This window comes from Rhea pennata, chromosome Z (genome assembly GCF_028389875.1).
Source record: "Rhea pennata isolate bPtePen1 chromosome Z, bPtePen1.pri, whole genome shotgun sequence".
NCBI lineage: Eukaryota > Metazoa > Chordata > Aves > Rheiformes > Rheidae > Rhea > Rhea pennata.
Genome location: NC_084702.1, coordinates 45203080 through 45221644, shown reverse-complemented (window position 1 = coordinate 45221644; position 18565 = coordinate 45203080).

Genomic DNA, 18565 nt, shown 5'->3' with positions numbered 1-18565 from the left:
TCTACCAGAAAAGAAAGTCTAGGCAGTAGGACTCCCCTCATCAGTCTGTTAATAAACTGCTGTATGATCATGTCCTGTGTCTATCTGTGCTCAGGTTATCACAGTTTCATGTGTTCTTTCTGTAACAAAGATTAAAAATAAAAAAAAAAAAGTGGAAGCCCAAAATACTCAACTAAATATATTTGGTTTGGATTTAAATATGTTTGGTTTTTCCTGTTGAGACAGGTTCACATTGAAGACCCTTCAATCAGTGCAAAGTGGCTGGGAGACATCTGCGTGAAGAGCCCAGGAGAGCGTGGAGCCCCCAGCAGGTCGTATCCGTATGTTTGTCATTCCCGAGCATTCCTAGGGTGGTGGAGGTCTAGGGTTTGGAGCGATGCTTGGAGCACACCAACACTTTCTGTTTGGATGTAGATTTGACATGCAAACAGACTTGTTCAGGGGCAAGAACTCAGCTGCAAAAATAGGAAGTTATGATCTGCATTTTGTTCCCAGTGGGCAGGTGGTCTCGTCAGGAAATCGTAGGAACAGTTAATATAAAACATCTCATGGAGGGACCCAAGTTGGCTGTAGAGGTTTAAATGGGGCTGGGGGAATAAAGCTCTCTAGCACGTCATGAAGTCATTTCCTAAAGATATTTGATGAGTAATGTGGGAGACCTGCACTAATGGGGGCTGTATCTGCTTCAAGAGGATAGGCAGAAGTCTGGCTAGTGTCTACTCTTAGCATAAACATAGTTGCCACAAAAATAACAGATTTCAAATTAAGAGATAGTAAATGTAAAGGAGTCAATGCTCTCAAATAAAAAATGAACAGAGCAAAATCCTTTGGAGCAGTCTACCTGGGAAAGGCTATTATAACGATATAAATCAGGGCATAATTACCATACTGATTTCTTTTATAAATCACATCCACATGAGTATCTTTTAAAACTGAACAAATAATATATTAACAAATAAAGCTAATGTTAAGAAAAGTTGTAAGAAAAAAAGACTTTTTCAAATGGATATGTAACAAAAAAAAATTACTTGTAAAGCATACTAGAGAATTGTTGGTTACAGAGCCACACAAAAGCATATTTTACTCACACTATACCAAAATACATATTTTGGGGTTTGGTATCAAGGCAGTTTAGACTGGCTGTTTAATTAGTATCAACATAACAGTATACATAAGAAATAGGTCATGCTGTTCATAATATCTCTATCAGACTGATAAAATGCACTTGCATATTGCATACAGTAATATGAATATTCATGAAAGTATCTCCTTGATGTAGTAGATTAACAGCTTTGACATTGACAAAAGAAATGCAATGCACATAATATTAAAATGGCATCTCTACTTTTGTAGGCTACATTTTAAAGTGGGTTTAAAAGTATTTTTCAGATGATATTTGACTTTCCACTGAGGCATGATTTAATGAGCCATTGCCTGTCAGCTGATTTCTGCCTTTCATCTGAGACAAGCTACCTGATCGTCAGCAGCCTGCTGTTGGCTTGGCTAATTAAATAGGGGATGTTAGGTGAGAGAGACCAAAAGGTACAGGAGGTGGATAGATGGGCCCTAATCCTGCCGCACTCAGACTGTGTTTGTGTATGTAGATAAATAAAATACAGTTATAAAATTTTATCAGTGACTCCTGAATGATTCTCTTCCAGTGTTTGAGCAGCCTATTATACTGTACTGTTCGGTATGTCATTTGTGATATTAAGAAGGTCATTTTTGATATATAGTCTTGCTGATCAGTACCTCTGAAAATGATTAGTAGTATATTTTTGTGACGTCAGGTTTGAAATCTGTTGTGTTGCTTTTACCCTTGGTAAAGAAGACAGCATTGAGTCTCACTGGGAAGGCAGGAATCCCTTGATCTTTTTTTCCAGTGCTACTGTAAAAGGTGCAGGTTTCTGTTGTTGCAAAACTATCACCAGGCTTTAAAGTTATTGCTGTGGTTTTGGGTTTTTTTTCCCCCTCATTCGTTAAAAAAAAAAAAAAAAAAAAAAAAAAAAAGTCATTATTTCAGGTCATGCAGTGGAGTGATTTTTTTCTTTCTTTTTTTTCAATTCCATCCTTCTTTAGGGAGCAAAAACTCTGTCTGTTTATTTATGTATTTATTTTATTACTGGTGATTATGTGAACCTGTTGAGGATATAAAAAGTTAAAATAAACCTTACAGAGCTAACCTTAAGGGCCAGATGAGAAAGTGTGCTGGGTCAGACTAGTGATCCATCTAGCCCAGTACTCTGTTTGAGGAGGCTGTAGGAGATGCACCTTAGGGAGGGAGTGTAGTGCTACCATACATGTCCTTGGTACTCCCCCAACACCCACAGCCACCGGGTTAGGACTGTAAGAAGTTGCCTTCCTTTCTCTTTACCTGCTGTTTCTTTAATGTGTCTCTTTGATGGGCCTCTAGTCCATAGCTTTGCCTGGTCCCCTTTGGAAGTGGCTGAAACTGTTTGCCTTCCTAACCACATGCAGCAGCAAGTTTCAGATATTCACTACCCACTGTATATATATATATATGTATATATAAAATATATGTATGTATATTATATTATATATATATATATATTTTTTAAGTGATCTCCTGGTTTCATTGGGTGCCCGCTATTCTGGGACTGTGGGCTTTGGGTGTAACAACCTTATGATTTTCTAAACCTTGATCCTTGCCCTGCTTCCACATTGTGCCTGGCAAGTGACTGCCCCAGGAGTCACTGCTCAGCTCCCTCGGTCGCCTTGCTCAGCACCTTCTCTCGGCAGCGCCGCTGCCTCCTGGCAAGGTGCCGGGAGCAGAAGAGCGCTGGAGGGTTTCACTGCTCACCCTGCTCTCCAGGCCACTGGTGAGGGCTGCTGGTGTAAAGCTGTCTCCGGCACTGATCCCTGGGGGACGCCGCTGCTGGGACGCCCGAGAAGCGACCGCAGGGCCAGCCCTTTGCTTCCCGTCCTTTGGCCAGCTTTCAGTCCATTAATGGACCTCTTCTGCGACCCCACAGCCACAAACGCCCCCCCATAACCCTTGGGGTGCAGCCTTGCCGCAGGCTTTCTGAAAGCCCGTGGGGTGTCTTTGCCTCCGGGAGCCCCCGCAGCTCCACGTACCTCTGCTCAGAGCACCGCAGCCTGAGCATAGCGGGGGCCAGAAGGTATTTTTTTCAGAAGGGATGCAATCCCGGTCTGAAAAGTGGAGGATTCGCTCAGTAATTTGGTTTAGTGACCGATGATCCTCAGAGATTTAAAAATGAAAGTCAGATTTCTGATATAGATTTGTTGGGGTTTAACTTTTATGCAGTGCTTCGTCTCCCCCTTCTCAGTGGTTGGGCCTTTCAAATTCTTTGCGTTTTCAATTATTTATAAGCAGATCGTTCTTCAATATGTTTTCATAACCTATTTTCTTGATCAAGTGAAGCTTGCTACAATTAGGTCACTTTCCCCAAGCTCTGCCTCACTTTTTTGCAGCCTCTTCCATTTGTGATGCTGCTTCTTCAGAAGTGGAGCCAGAATTGCATGCGCTGTTCTGTTGTTAATCTGGCGAAAGCAGTATAAGGGGGGAGGTGTTTAAAAAAAAGGGGGGAAAGGGGAGAAAAAGGTAAAAAAAAAAAAAAAAAAAAAAAAGTTCCTTTCTGTAATCTATTCAACTTTTTTTTTTTTCCTTTTTTGTCAGCGTTGCAGCTGAGGAGGCACGTGCAGTTCACTGCCCGCTGTGATCCTTGTGCCGTCGTCGTAGTCCGGTCGTGTCATAGCATGGTTATGCCAGAGTTATTTTGTTTGTGTAGATCAGTGTGTGTTACTCTGCCAGTCTTTGTATTAGCAGCACACTTGGTGGTTTTTATGCTTCCAGGTCACTGATGAAAGTGCTAAACAGCTTTCAGCCTTGTATTGACGACGCTCCAAGTCCTGATCCCTTGCTGGCAGCTGCTTCTGGAGGTCTGTCACTTTTTGAGTTCTTAATATATTTTAAAATGTATGGTTTGGGTTTTTTGTTTTGATGTTGGATGGAGAAATTATAGCATTTTCCTAAAGAGACTTTTATGTAAAACAAACACCTTGTTTCCTCCTCTAATTTTTATGGTGTAGATAAGGCATGTAATTTTAAGTTTATATAATGCAATATTTAGCGATCCTCCCTGAAGGTCTTTTATGACTTTAAAGATTTGGAGAAATCGACTTACGTTAAAATTTTGTTTTGTTTTGTTTTGTTTTTTAAAAAAAGGTAAGTGCTCAGGAGGTTTTTAATTCTCTATTAAGATTATAAACAACGATGTCAAAAGGAAACCAATCTCTTATGCCTTTGAAGCAATCTAGTGACTCATCCTTTCCATTTTGATAAGCTCCTCTCTATTATTTTGAAGAGGTACCCAAGAGCCTGAGGTATATGATGATTAAAAAAAAAAAAAGAAGAAGCATTTAACCTTCAGTAAGGTGCTACATAAGTTGTCTTTACTGGGAGTTGTCCTCTTTGTCACAAGGCTTTTCTGTAACAAAAATCTTATAAAAATTGTGTGTTTGGCTCCTTGAAGTTTTTGGAGTTTATTTAAATATTACCTTGAGATGTCAACAAGTTTATTCCAACAAAATCCAAGAAGTATTAAGTTCTTGATGTGCAAAATATGCAATTATAGAAAATAAGAGAAAGGAGTCCACGGTTGCTCAGTTGATTCAGCTAGCTTGCTGGTCTCAGTTTAGCTCACAGGTCTCCAGAGCATTACTACATACCAGGACTTCTCTGTCTTTCCTTTTTGTTAAAGAAATCTTCTTCTTCTTTTTTGCTGTTATGTTTCAAATCACCTTCAGGTTAATTTATTAAGAGGAAATTTATTCTGAATTAAACCAGCTGTAGCTGTAACAGTTCTCCCCTCCCGCATTGAACCCCTGGAAATAAAATGCAAGTGGAGGAGGAGACCTCTCTTCTCTGGGAGATGTTTTCTCTTCTTTCTCTGGGAGGTCTCTTTGGCATTTTAAAGTGTGTTGCCTATTTGTCTGTTACACTTGTTGGCAGGGTGAGGAGACCTACCACTAAATAATAAATTATTTTCTCTTTAGCCCTAACAGTTATATATGGTGTTTCACTACAGAGTTCGCCCCAAATCTAACAGCAAGTTGTAGCAACATAGAGTAAACTACTAATATTTGTAAAGATTTATTCATTTCCATAGCTAAGGGCATAATTGATATGGCCTAGAGAAGTGCCTCGCTGTCTCTCCCCTCATGGAAGTAAGGGCATCAGTAGTGATTTTTATTTTAAAATATTGTCCATGCTATTTAAAGAACGTATTTCTAATGGAGATATCTATATCTATAGATATAGATACAATTATAAAAGATTTTGCTTAATTCGCCTATAGAAGATGTTCAGTCCGTGTGATAAAGGTATTAGGAGAGAAACACTGTTTTGTCAGGAAGAAGTCACAGCCCCCGGCTCAAATTCTTAGACTGGTACCCAGTCTGTGTATAACTTGGCTTTAGGACTCTCTGCTACCGAAGTAGAGGGGTAGAGAAATTCTCCTTATTTCCCTTTACGAGCTGCTAGGCATCCTGTGACTCTGCAGAGTGCACTTCGGGAGCGTGAGGAGTCCTGACTCCATCGCTCACTCGCAGACCAGTGCAGCTGAGCAAAAACTATTTTAATTTGCTGCCAGGGTGGGCCAGCAACGTACTGCTATAATCTCTTCCTTCTCCATCCATCTTCAAGAAGGGAGACGCTGCATTTGAAAGCTCCTTATTCTGGAAAGGGTGGTTCTTAGGGGACAGGATTATTCAGCCTGTTGTTTCGCAAGTCATTCCACGAGTATCATCAGCAGCAACCATGAGAGAAAAGAAAAGGGAACATCCACGTGAAAAACTGAACTTCACTTTGATCTCAGGAGAGCTGCCCGTGGTGAAGGCTTTGGCAAAGGTCACAGTCTGTCAGGGTCAAATACAAAACGAGTCCGTGATGGAAAGGACACTTACAATCTGCCCAGTCTGCTGACTGGGAATGTTTTAATGAAGCATTTGAGAATTAAATGTGAACACAGTGTGAATGATCTATTTTAAATGCATTCCACAGATAAGAGCTGAAAAGCCTAAAGATGTATCTATATGAAACATTGATTTCCTGAGAACATAATCCTTTCACCCCCGGATTTAATTCCTGTCTACTTCACTAGTGCTTGTCAACTCTGCCTACAGCTATTCAAGCAATTAATTAGATATATTTCACACAAACATATGCTCCTGCACGTACCCAGATTTTTCCTCCTTTAATCATAACAATAAATAAAAAAAAAGAAAAAAAACTCTACGGAGAGGAGTCTAAGACATTATTTAACCTACAATACAGAGCTGTGGTCCCAAAATATTTTATGAGTGGAGACGTATCAGGTGCTACAAGGTGCAGGATTGTGGTCCTGATTGCTGAGGTTTCCCTCTGTGGGTCAAAAATGGAAAGCGGATTTAGCACTGAATTTAACTTCTTGTTCCGCCTTGAAAGCCTTGGCGTAGACTGTGCTGCTTGTTGTCTGTGCAGACAGCTGATATCCATCCATCTTGGGCACTAAGGGCTGGCGATATTTATGAGAGGCTCACATTGCATTTTAATATCCACGATTCTTCCATCACGAGTGTGGCAGCATTTGATTGAATTTGTTCATGCCATTTCTACTGATACCTCTCCATACAGAGCGACATTTCACAGTTGCGAGTGCTCTGACAAGCAGACTATACTGACTAGCAGTAGCGTGTATCAGTCACTAGTCAGAATTCATGCCTCAAGGGACAAGTGCTGTGTTTCAAAAACTGTCAGTTTACCTTTGGTCAGGATCTATGTTTAGCACATTTTCAGTTTCCTATATTCCCAGAGACTAACAGAAGCTTTGGGTATATGATAATTAAGCTTGCAACGAAGCATATTTATATTCCGGCAAGGTTTACTAACCTTTGGGATTCCATTTCATGATTTTATGTGTATTTTAATAGATACATAAATATACTGTATTGTATATATTCTGAATGTTAATTGCAGTAAATTCAGCTTGTTAGGAAGCAAGTATATTATGCCAAGATTGAAAATAACACATAATAATAGAAGGTCACTGACAATGTTATAGGTAGAAATTGTGACCTACTTTAGCTCGTTATCACGGCACAGTGAGAACGTCTAGTGAAATTTATAGCTCTGCCTTTTAGAGAGGCCAAGTGCCTGCAGCTCCTGTTGATTCCTGCTGAGGATGGGTACTCAGTGCTGCTGAAAACCTGGCTCTAAGCATCTATCATAGAAATCTTTAAAATAGCTGTCACTCATTTGGCAAGAATGTAAAGCAATATGAGAAAAGTGTTGGCCATCAGCTCAGTAGATCTCAGAAGAAACAATCTGTTAGGTATTCAGCTCCTGTGATTCTGTGGGAGCTGGTAATGAACAAATACTCTTCTTTCCAGACCTCTGCTGCTGTCATTGATGCCTGCACAAAGAAAGTGTTTTGGTGTGATGAGGAGCTCTGTAAATTGGGGGGCTTTTTTTAAAACAAGAAAGCCTTTAAGTTCTCCCATTGTCGATTTTGTTTCCTGCCATGGTGCTCGCCTTGCCCATCTAGGAAAGAAGCCATCTAAAATGTAAATAACTAAGATAAAATTGTTGGAAAGATATGAGCGGTTGGAAAGGAAATATTATCTAAAGCTTTTAATCAGAACATACGAAAATGGTGTCAGACTAACTGTATATTATTAGGTATATATTGGGTTTGAGGTAAAGACCATTGAAGTATCTGGTTTATTTCTAGGTCATGTGTACCCTATAGACATGTACACACTCACATGCAGAGTTTTTATTTTGCAGAACAATTTAGACTTGGAAGGCAGCATAATAGGATTGTTATGTTACAGGTTTTCTAGCAGGCTGACAATTCTAAAAGAAACTACAATATTAATTGGTTAGGGAAAAATAAAAAAGTGATTTTAAGGCACTTGTCGATACCACTGAACTAGATTATGTTAAACCAATCCCTTGCTTCAGTGGAAAGGAAATCTTTGGATTTCCTATTAGAAAAAAATTGGCAAGCGAAATTCTCTAGAGTCTCATATCTCTACTATTGGCTATCAATTCAAGTCTAAGGTCAGACACTTCAGCTAAGCTAGTTATAACTCATTAAATTTCGAAGTTTGCAGGGAAACAGGTGGCCTTTGCAAAGGGCACAAAGAACAGGGATGATCTCAACACACTGTGGAAGAGATCCGCTGCCCTGTAGGTTTGGGCTATAACTCCTGGCTTTTCAGAGCGTCCTGCTGTTCTCTTCTGTGGCTGCCAGACTGACGGGGGGGACTCTGCATTCGAGCTTTCTGCTAGCTGCTTGGCAGGCACAGTGTAACCTTGTGGTATGAGGTCAGCTCCATGGATCGTGTAGCTGAAGAAACTTCTTCGGTACCTAGGGAATGCCGTCCACAGCTTGAATTGTACACGAATGGTAGCTGTTTTTCAGACTAGTTTTACCTTTGCCTTCTTCCGTCTCTGGCATTGCCCCTGCAGGGCGCCCATCGGAGCGTCTGTGCTTCGATGTTTGCGATTTGATTGCTGATATCTTTAGAAGAAGCGAGAATAAGGCACGTTCCCTGATCGTAATCTTGTTCTCCTGGTTGCAAGCTGGAAAGTCAAATGCTTGCCAATCGCTACAGCACACAGCAGGGTTCTCCTACTGAATTTCACTAGCTTGTTTTTGGCTCAAAGGTGGAATTCAGAGTTATCATTTCTGCCACCTTTGAGAACGCTCATTCACGTATAGCAGTGGCGTTGGTTCTTTGCTGAAATGCATTTAGTGTAAAACTCCACGGGGAATGTGAAAATGCTTTCTGACAACATGACAGATGTAGAAATTCTGCAGTGGTACTTCCCACCCCTTTCTGTTTGCGCTTTGAAGGTGGATTAATCTTGCGCTTCACCTTCAAGAAGGGAGCTGCAGTGCTGCACAGAACAAACTCCTTTTGAGAGAGACCTCCAGGGAATGATGCAACTCTAGAGGTAATCTGGAGATCTGAGATATTGCAGTTAAGCACTTCGGATGAATCACTACTGGCAATGAAGGCAAATGGAGAGTGTACACAGACGTGATTTAGTGATGTGAATGACAGGGAATAGCTGCGCTGTGGAACAGGTCGTGTGTTTTTGCCGGGCTCGTTCCTGAACGGCTCACTGCAGCAAACGGTGCATTCTGCAGTGTCTGGTCTGCTGCCACCCTGATGTGGTCACATGGCACAGCGCGACGCTCCAAGGTCGTCTGCAAGCCGAAATAAGATTCCAGGCGTTCATTTGGTGAGACGCTATTTAAGTAAGCTAACCTATTTAAGTTAAATAGGTTACATTTTTAATGGTTATCTTTTAAAAGTTACTGTACAGAGGAATGTTTGAGGAGATTTTCTGGGTTACCAGTTTCTGCAGGTGCTGGTCGTAATCAGCGTCATACGAAGGAGACAGGCTCTCTCAGATCCGGATAATCTGCCAAAATAGAACGTTCTCCTCCCCCATCACCACCCCAGACTTTTAGAGTCGTCTCCTCTGTGCATGTAATCATATAATTATGTAATTTGCTCACTCCATACTTCTGTCAGCCCTGCTGCCTCTGTCCACACGTAGCAGCTTTGCTAAAGGACTCGAATCCCATAGCTCTGCTACTCCACCACCTCCTTGGACGCCAGAGCCTCCTTGTGCTCCAGGAAGTCTCCATTTGCACGTGCTTTACTTCTCTTCCCTGGTCTTCTCCTGCCCCCATGCTCCTTCTGTTTTGCCACTTATCTTAGCCTCCCTGTAGTCTCAGGTTAGTACTTTCTGTTTTGCAGTCGCTTAACCTCGGATCCATCCCTCTGCTTGCTGCTTGTCCTAATCATCTCCAAATCCCTTAAAATTCGTTTCCTCTGAGGAACTGATGCACGGCATTTGCCTCACCTGGAGCCTCATTTCCTGCGGTTACGAGGGTGGCTGTCCTCTCGTTTGTGTTTGATCTTATTTGTTGTATGATGAGGCAGCGTGTGGCAGGGAAAATGCATTAATCTGGGTTTGCAAATCATAGGCACGTTACGGAAAGCTGTGGATGCGTCATGGTGCCTTTTCTGTCCTTGATCCACCACGTGTACAAGGCTGCTGTGGCTCCGGCTGATATTTCATGCTTTTACTTCTGACAGTCCCCTGTTCAGTCGGTCGGCAGCATCGCAGGTGCCGCACAAGCGTTTGCAGCCCTCCTTCTGCTGTCACCAGCGGCTATTTGATGAAAAAGAGATCAGGGAGGAATGTACTTGATCTAAGCTTGGGTCTAATGAAGCTGTTGCATAAAGTCCACTAATGAGGGCTTTTTCTTCTGCTTTCTTGCTGCTCTTCTTGGGATTTAACTCTGGGCCTGGCTTGGTGGGAACCTAAAGGAAAATATTGCCTTTTTATAGCATCCTGTCCCTCCACGATCCCCCGAAGGATGCTCCCCCGTAGCTGTGCTGCGGCACTGCCTCGGACAGCCCCCTCTCCCTTCCCGAGCTGTGGGGACGTGCTCCCCTGCCGAGCAGCCGGGCCTCCATCTGCACCATCAGCACCTCTTCCTTCAGCAAGCGGGGCCGAGCTGTTTGCTGCTCCTAGGCTGGGATATCCAGGGCCGGGGTTGTGGAGGTCGCGCTGCGGCCAGGAGGCTGCAGAGTCGAACCTGGAAGATGCCACTGCTGCTTAGCATCGCCCTAGCAAACCCTCCGTACGCTTGGAGGCTGACGGGCAGCCGCTTGCCGTGACGGTGAGGAAGGCTGTCTCTTGGGTTTCGTCCCCAAAGCCATGTGGGAGGTCCTGCCGAAGCACGGTGCGCTTGCAATCAGTAAGTAATTCTGTTTAGACTGGCGCCTGAGAACGGCTCAATTTGCAGAAACCATCGCTTTGTTTTTCTTTTTTTTAGCATGTACTTCAGTACTTTTGCTGTATCAAATTATTTGCTCCTGCTCTGCAGCCTGAATGCGTTTAGGTAACAGACCACAAGCCATTTCACAAACGGCTTGCTCCTGACACTCGTTCTACGTAGCCCGTGTTTGACTTCAGAGCTTTTTCCCCTCTGAGGCAAAGCCAGCGTTTTCGTTGAGAAAAATCTTCCTGCGTGCCTCAGGGAAAAATGTTGAAGTGCTGCTGGAGAGCAAGCTACTCCAGCAGCCAGACCTCTGGAAAAACCATGTTGTAACTATACTAAACCTTTTCTTGCATAGGAATAAATAAATGGTTTTAAAGGGTGATTTTAGCGCTTAATGCTTGCTAATTTTCGCTCTCAGTTGCGATCCCTTTGCGTACCAGGAGAGAGGGAAGGTAACAGAAAGCGAAGTGATGCGGAGGGGAAAGAACCAGCATAGGAGCAGATCTGTTTCCCCACTTAAACCAACCTGTATCGCAGCTGCCGGCGGAGGCAGAAGGGTGACTTCTGCGAGCGAGTGGGGTCAGGCGCCGTACGACCGCTTGTGACCAGCGACCCGCCAAAGAGGTCCCGGCGGGCACGGGCTCCTAGTAAGACCGTCTCGCACTTGCTAAATCAATCACGTAGCGTGCTCCCACCCTAAATACGGGTACGAGAGCTCGCCGAGGCGCGCTCGCTTGCCGCCGCGGTGCCGTCGGGGCGAGCGGCCGCCCGGGGACCTTCCTGCGGAGCCTTCGCTCTCCCGCCGCGCCGGCGCTCGGAGCGGACGGGCGAGCGGGTGACCCGAAAGCAGAGAGGGGCGAGCAGAGGCCCGGTGCTCTGTTACTCCCTTCGCCGCGGCCCCAGAGCAGGTTTTCAAGAGGAAATGCCTCTTTGATCGCATGTGGCAAGCGCTTGCGGGTTTCAAACCGTCGAGCCTCGGCTCAACCCGTGCCGAAAATAACGCAAAACCTGCTGAAAATAACGTAGTAGTGTATAAAAGCTCTTTCACAAAGCTGTGCCTGCTGCATTCGACCACCTGCAAAACAGAAAAATGAAAAAAGAGAAAGTTTTTTTTTTCTTTTTTGAAAAAGAAAAGAACATGCTTTTTTTTTTTTTTTTTTTTTTTTTTGCTCTATTTTTATTATTTGCCTCTGACCTGAATTCACTGAGGCCAGAGCTGTGCTCCTGACCAGCTGCGGGAGCTGATAGCGAATGTTGGACTTTGACCCCGGGTTTGGACATTAAAGCGGGTTTCTTACAGCAGTTGCAGAGCATCCGGGAAGAGGGACGTGTGGCCGCCGGCCAAGCACTGGAGTCCGAGGGAAGAAGCTGCTCCTTCCTTAAATGCCTTCTTAAGCATCTTCGAGAACAGACCTTTTCCCTTATTCCTTCCAGCAACTAATCGTCGCCTCAGCAAAGCAGCACCCGGAGTATGAAGTGCAGGCCATTTCCATCACGTCAGATGTGTACAGTCTTTCTTTTTCCCATACTCACCTTCAGGAGCAATCAACGTTTACTAATCGTAATCTTCTCGCAGGTCCCAGGCACTAAGGCCTTTTTGATCCTTGGAAAGCAGTGGTGTAGAGATATTTTAGTTGATTTGTAGGTTAATTCTAGTTTAATCTTAGATTTTTTTTTTTTTTTTGTCCTGGCAATGTGAGGAAGTTCTGTATGCGGTACAAATAAATATTACTTCCATTTTCTCTCTTTTTCTTGTTGTCGTCTTATTATGTTTGTTTTATGGCAGCAGCGTCTTTCAAGCCAGATTCTCTGCATGTGAATAATAAGCAGATTCTGTGCTCCAAATATCATAAAATATAAATGGATCAGAGAGACAAAAGAGAAGAAAGATGGTGTTATCTCTACTTAAAAGTGAGAATACCTCCCGCGTTGCCTGTTCCCTTTTGGATTTGTGGTGGGTGAAGATGCCTTGTGCTCGGATTTCCCTTCAGTGCTGAATTTGAGCAGGGTCTGGACGCCGCAGAAGACAGCGTAGCGCGTCCGCTCCGCTTTGCGCTTGTATTTCTCCGGTCCCAGGCGATGCCGGACAGTCGCCCTCCCTGCGACGGCGGCCGCAGCCCCTTGCGATTGCTCCGCTTTCAGCCTCTTCCCGGCCGCGTGGCTCGGAGGGAGCGAAAGGCTCCGTCGTCCTCCCTTACCATGGTCTTTCTGGTCCCCCCTGTCCCTTGCGAGCTCCCAGCTGGGCTTTCGGGCTCGCTCGGTCCCTGCTCCCCTGCCTGTGGCGAGCAGGACTCGGTGCCCTGGGGAAGCACCGTCGTCGCCTGATGCCGGCGCTCGGCGCTCTGCGGCGCCTCTCCTTGCCCTTTGCACAACGTGTTGCCGCTGCTCGCAGTCCCTTGCCTGTTGGTACAAGGCAAAATCTTTCTGTTCTTCAGTTTTCTGTTTTTTTTTTTTTTTTTTTTTTCCTTTTTCGTGTGGCCAGATTTGGACCGTTGCCCCGCCTGGCACCTGGGGCAGCTTGGTGCTCTGCTGGGTCGCCTGGCACCTCCCGTGGGGACGGGGGGAGCCTTTGCCAGCTGAGGTTGCCCAGCTTCTTGCACGGAGCAATCAGTATTGCTCATTGGGGGATATAGGTGAGACCCATGCACTTGCCATCATCAGTGAATTTTTTTTGGATAGAAACTTGCTTATTTGTATTATTCAGAGGCTTTATCCTGCTGCTCTCTAATAGCTGCCTGTGCATTGGTTTTATTCCAGGACGAGCTAACGAAGTCTGTCCGTTCCCCAGACCTCACCCGGCAGCTCCCTCTTGGCCTGAGCCTTTCCCCGGTGTCTGTCGTGACTCTGCTGCCAAAAGCTGCGTGCTGCTGGCTGTGTCCTACTCCCGCCGTGCCAAAACCGTATGGCCAACAGCACCTCTAACTGCTCTTCGGGTTTGTAGGGACTTTAGGAGAGCATCAGCTTTCTTCTCTCTTTCAGGAGCTCTGCAGTGGGGGGTTGGCTGTGTCGAGGGTTTTGTGAGACTGTGCAGAGTCTGGGAGGACACTTGGCTCTCCCTGTAAATTGTCAAATCCCTTCTGTAACCTTGGTTTGGGGCATTTGCTTAACGGCTTTCAGGGTCTCGCTGGGGCCGTGCAGGAGCCAACGGCTATTAAATGCAGGAAAATCAGCTCTCCTCAGCTTTGCATTCAGTCTGTTTAGCGGTTCTTAAGGTGTGGGTTTATGGTCCGATGTTCGTTGCCTGCTCCTTAGCACTTTCCCCAGGGGAGGGCTGCAGCAGAGAGCCTTTGGGGATGGAGCTGCTGCTCCAGCGATGCTCCGCGGCTCCCGGCAGCCCGGCTAGCGCTGGCTCGTCCCGCTCTGTACGTCACATCCCTTCCTAAAAGCAGAAACAGCGAGTTGTTCTCCCTCTGATAAAATAGGTGCGTGTCTTCAGTCGCTGGCAGTGGGCAGCCCCGTCTCTGCTCCGGGGCGCGGGGTGGGCGTCTGCGCTAAATCAGCTCCTCGCCGCGAGTGGGCCGCTCGCGCGCCCCCTTCTCGGTCCCGCCTGATTTCCCATCTTTGCCAAAGTCCCTGTAAAAGTTCTCTGCGCAGTGGCTTTTCTGGGGCTCCTGCACGTTTCCTTGCGCTTTTGTGAGGAGGCAGCAAGGGTTTCTGCTGCTGCTCCTCTACGTGACCGCGTCCTTTTCTGAATCCTTTTATTCTGCTTGACGGAGGCAGGTGACTCTTCCTTTCGCGCTGAGGATACCCGGCAGGATGAGCTTGCTGCTGTGGGTGGGACTCCTACAGGTCCACCACTGTCGGCTCAAAGCGACAGCGTTTTCCTTTCGCTTCCCTGTCGTATTTACAGCCTACATTGCTTCCCGCAGATGGCCCCCGGAGCGATTTTTAGAAGCATCTGGCCATATTTCTCTGCTCTGATATTACTGCTTATCGATACTATTGAGATTACGTGGTACTTGGCTTTGCAACGCAGCTAAAACTGCCCGTTGATCTCATAGCGTGACCGCGGCGATGGCAGGCGGCCGGCGGAGCAGCGCGCGCAGTCTGGCCGCCTGGGAAGCAGCAGCCCGTGCGTGAGCAGGCTCGCGTGAACCTGCGTGCCGCTGGCACGGGTATCTCCAGGTATTTTCCTATCCCTCCTAAAATCGCCCCGTGAGAATCCTCCTCCTCGCTGGGCGTCTGTGTCGCGCGGATGCCGCTGTGCCTACTGCTGTGCTTTGTTTAGCTGGTGGTGACTATGTAATTTTCTTTTTTTCCTGTAGCTTTGCACTGTAGTTTTTAAACTGGGTATTTTTCTTCCCGGCTTCCACGCCGTCTCTGACACGGGATTGTAATGCCTGCGGCTCCAGCCGGGGCTGCCCCTCGGGCTCTCCCAGCCTGAGCTTGGGTGTTTATTCTTTTCTGGTAGCTCTTAGCGCTCTGATCCCTTCCCTCAGCAGATTGCCTCGCTGTTTCCCTGGAGCGAGATCCCTTTCACTGGCAAAATCTAGGCTGTTTTGCAGCTTTGTTTGGGAATCGCACCTCGGGGTATCTCTAGCGTACAAGGAAGCGCGGAGCCCGGGCCGCCTCGCGGCACCGGGCCTGCAGCGGGCGCCGAGCGCGGCGCGGGGCAGTGCTGCCGCCTCCGGCACTGGCCCCACCGTGCCGTGGGCGTATTGCCCGCCAGAGCCTGGCTTTTCTTTCCGTGGCCGTTACTACCTCATCTCCAGTTAGCGATTTCCGCTCGAGTTTTACAAACGTCTTTGGAGCAGTTATGGCCATTGCTTATTTGGAGAAGCGATTTCGGGATATATATGTATTCTAATGTTTAGCTCTTCTAAGAGCGTTTTTTTGCTGCCCGGTTCCCTGGGCCACCAGCAGGCTTTCCCTGCAACCTTTCGGTCCACGTGATTTGACGAATGCACGAGCACTGGCGGGTTTCCGTACAGGGAAGTCGTCAGTCGCGGGGCGCGTCGCTGGCAAACGGGAACACGTCCGTTCTACAGTGGTGGCGCCACGGGAGGATCAAGGACCTGGCCAAAGGCCTGACCCGGACCCACGGGACCTGGACCCACGGGACCTGGACGGCTTGGGCTTCACCGTTTCAAAACAGCCGTAGAAGAAAGAATAATTAGGTAAAGGCTCGGGACGGTGCTTAAAAGTTTGACTTCTCGGTCGCTGCGCTTCCAGCTGGGCACGAGAAACAGAGGTTGGCCGGGGGCAGGTATGGCCAAGCTTTATTGCAGGATATCCTTCCAAGTGTTGGTTTCTGATCATTCTCATCTAGAAACGTAGAAATTAATTCACAGCTGAAATATTTTATTATTTTTAAAGCATAACGAGGGTTACCTCCGATCTGCGTTGAAATACCTGTTCTTCTAAACCAGCTTTTCAACCCCATTTTGTCCAAATCAGTGTGCCTCCAGTTTGTTGTAATGAAAATAAGACATTTCAACTGCTGTGAAATAACAGCTACTCTCAGCAACGTAAAATTAGGAAAAGCCTTAAGCTGTAGATTATAAAAATAGGTGTTACATTATACACTGCAACACCTGACTACGTATAAAGTACTCTAATGTAATATACAAATGAGAAAAACACAAAGTACAATTTTCAAAAAATCTGAGTGTCCTCAAATGTTAAGGAATCACTTTGATTTTTTTTTCTGATTATCTTTATTAATAGGAGGTACTTTTCTAAATGATGAAACTTTCAGGTAAAAGCCACCCCCCCAAAAAAAAAAAAATGTATTTTACCAGCTCTATCAGCATGTGACTTTCTGTTATGAAGTATCTGTCTTGGCTGGCATTAGTTGCCCTTGAGAAGATCATCTTGAATAAGAAATGTCAAATTCTACATGCTGTTGAAATCCTTCCTTGCCTCCACTCAGATAAAATTAGCATGTCATCTTGCGAATGGGCATAACGCCAGCAGAGGGAATGGGCAGAAGCGTTGGTATGTCAGCAAAGGCTGGGTATTAGCAGTCAGATCTCTGTCCTAGAGTGCTGCAGTGTTTTGCAGCTTTGGCTAACGCGTATCTCATCATTAGTGTGGTTGAAAGGTGGATTAACTCTGGAAAATGCAAAAATATTTCCCACTAAAATGAGTTTTCCTTTGCAGTAAATAAGATTTCCTGACCTGGGAGAAAGAAAGGGAAAACCTATACACCCGTGTCCTTCAGAAATGCGTTACAGAAGGGTGTTAGGCGTTTTGCAGAAATGGTTTTGTGGCCCAGAAGTATCTCCTGCTAAGTAACTCAGCCCTTTGTGGAAAATGCATCGGTGACCTTCTGCGGCTTTCCCTCTGCAGAACCTTGTGCATGTTTTCTGCTGAGCAGGGCAGAAAAAGGTCTCCATTTGGAGTGCAGCAAACCATCTGAATAAATCATGCTTCAAGTACATGACCCGATTTCTTCTCAGCAGAATTTCATACTCTGCTAATGGAAGCGTTCTGGTTTCAGTATAGTTACCCTTTTCCTGGCAGTGAAAGGAAAACCTTGAATGCAGATGTATCTAGCAATAAATACAAAGTCTTGACTGCAAACAAACGACCCGTGGTGAGATGCTGGCAACACAGTGACTGCGCAGCTGTGCCGATCTCTTGGTGACATGAGACGGCAGTGAACTCGCTTAGCCCACAGGTTCCCCTTCCACGGTTGTTTCTGAAAGAGTTGTAGCAAAAGCTAAAATGGAACTAAAACTTAAAACCTGAAAGGGAACTCAGATAAAACTTAAAATCTGAACTCCCTCCGCCTTTGGAGAAGAACGGCTTGGCAGTAGTCACGGCTGAGTGCTGTCTCCTTGGTGGCTAAAACAGCATCCTGCTCCCTTACATTGCAAAATATGTATCTCCATTTAAAAAAAATGACATCAGGTAAGATTTCAGTCTGATGTCTGGGGGCCATCTTTTTGCCACTCTTTGGGAATATTTCCAGTCTACTTTTTTTTGCGTCTCTGCCTTGCTGAGTTCATATTTGAAATGTGTAAAAATAATAACATTCTATTGCAATTGCTGAAATAACCTGAGGACTTGAAAAAGTAATATTTTATTTAATGTTCGTTCAAACAAAGAGTGTATTTCTTTATTCAGTACCACGAGAAGAGCAAGAAAGACTTGTATTTCTCAGGATAGAGGTAGGGTTTTCCCCATTATCATATTTTTCTCGCTCTACTCCCAACATTTTTCCCTATGAAGATAAAAGCAAAGCTGTCAGCAGCCATTTGAACTAAGCCAGCTGATTTTGCGCTAGCGAGAGCGAGGAGTTATCACACAATCCATTCTGCTGGCTCATAAAATGTGGCAGTTTAACATGTATCTACTCCACGGCTGAGGATGGCAACAAGCACCTAAGGGGAAAAACAGCCAAGCTGCCACGGTTGTTTCTGCAGCTTTTTACTCGTGTTTGCCCTAATCCTCCTCCTCCTAAGCTGAGGAGCAGTTTGGAAACATCAAGATGAAAGCCTTTTTGGAGGCATATTTTGTCTTTTCTACTGAAAACGTGGATGTCAAGTTTTCACTAAGGCGCGGAGCTGCGTTGGGCTGGCAACGTGGTGGTCCGAGGTTCGCGGGTGTTTTATCTGGATTCTGTCACTGACCTGAAATGACCTCTTGAAGTTTTTTCTCCATTAATTCGGGACTGTTGAAAGGAAACAGTGACTTCTCCAACTATGCAATAAACAAATGGTAACTGCAACTAATTACAAGCATTTTCTGACTTTGCTTTCTCCTCTGGGTTTAGCGGCTGGCGAACG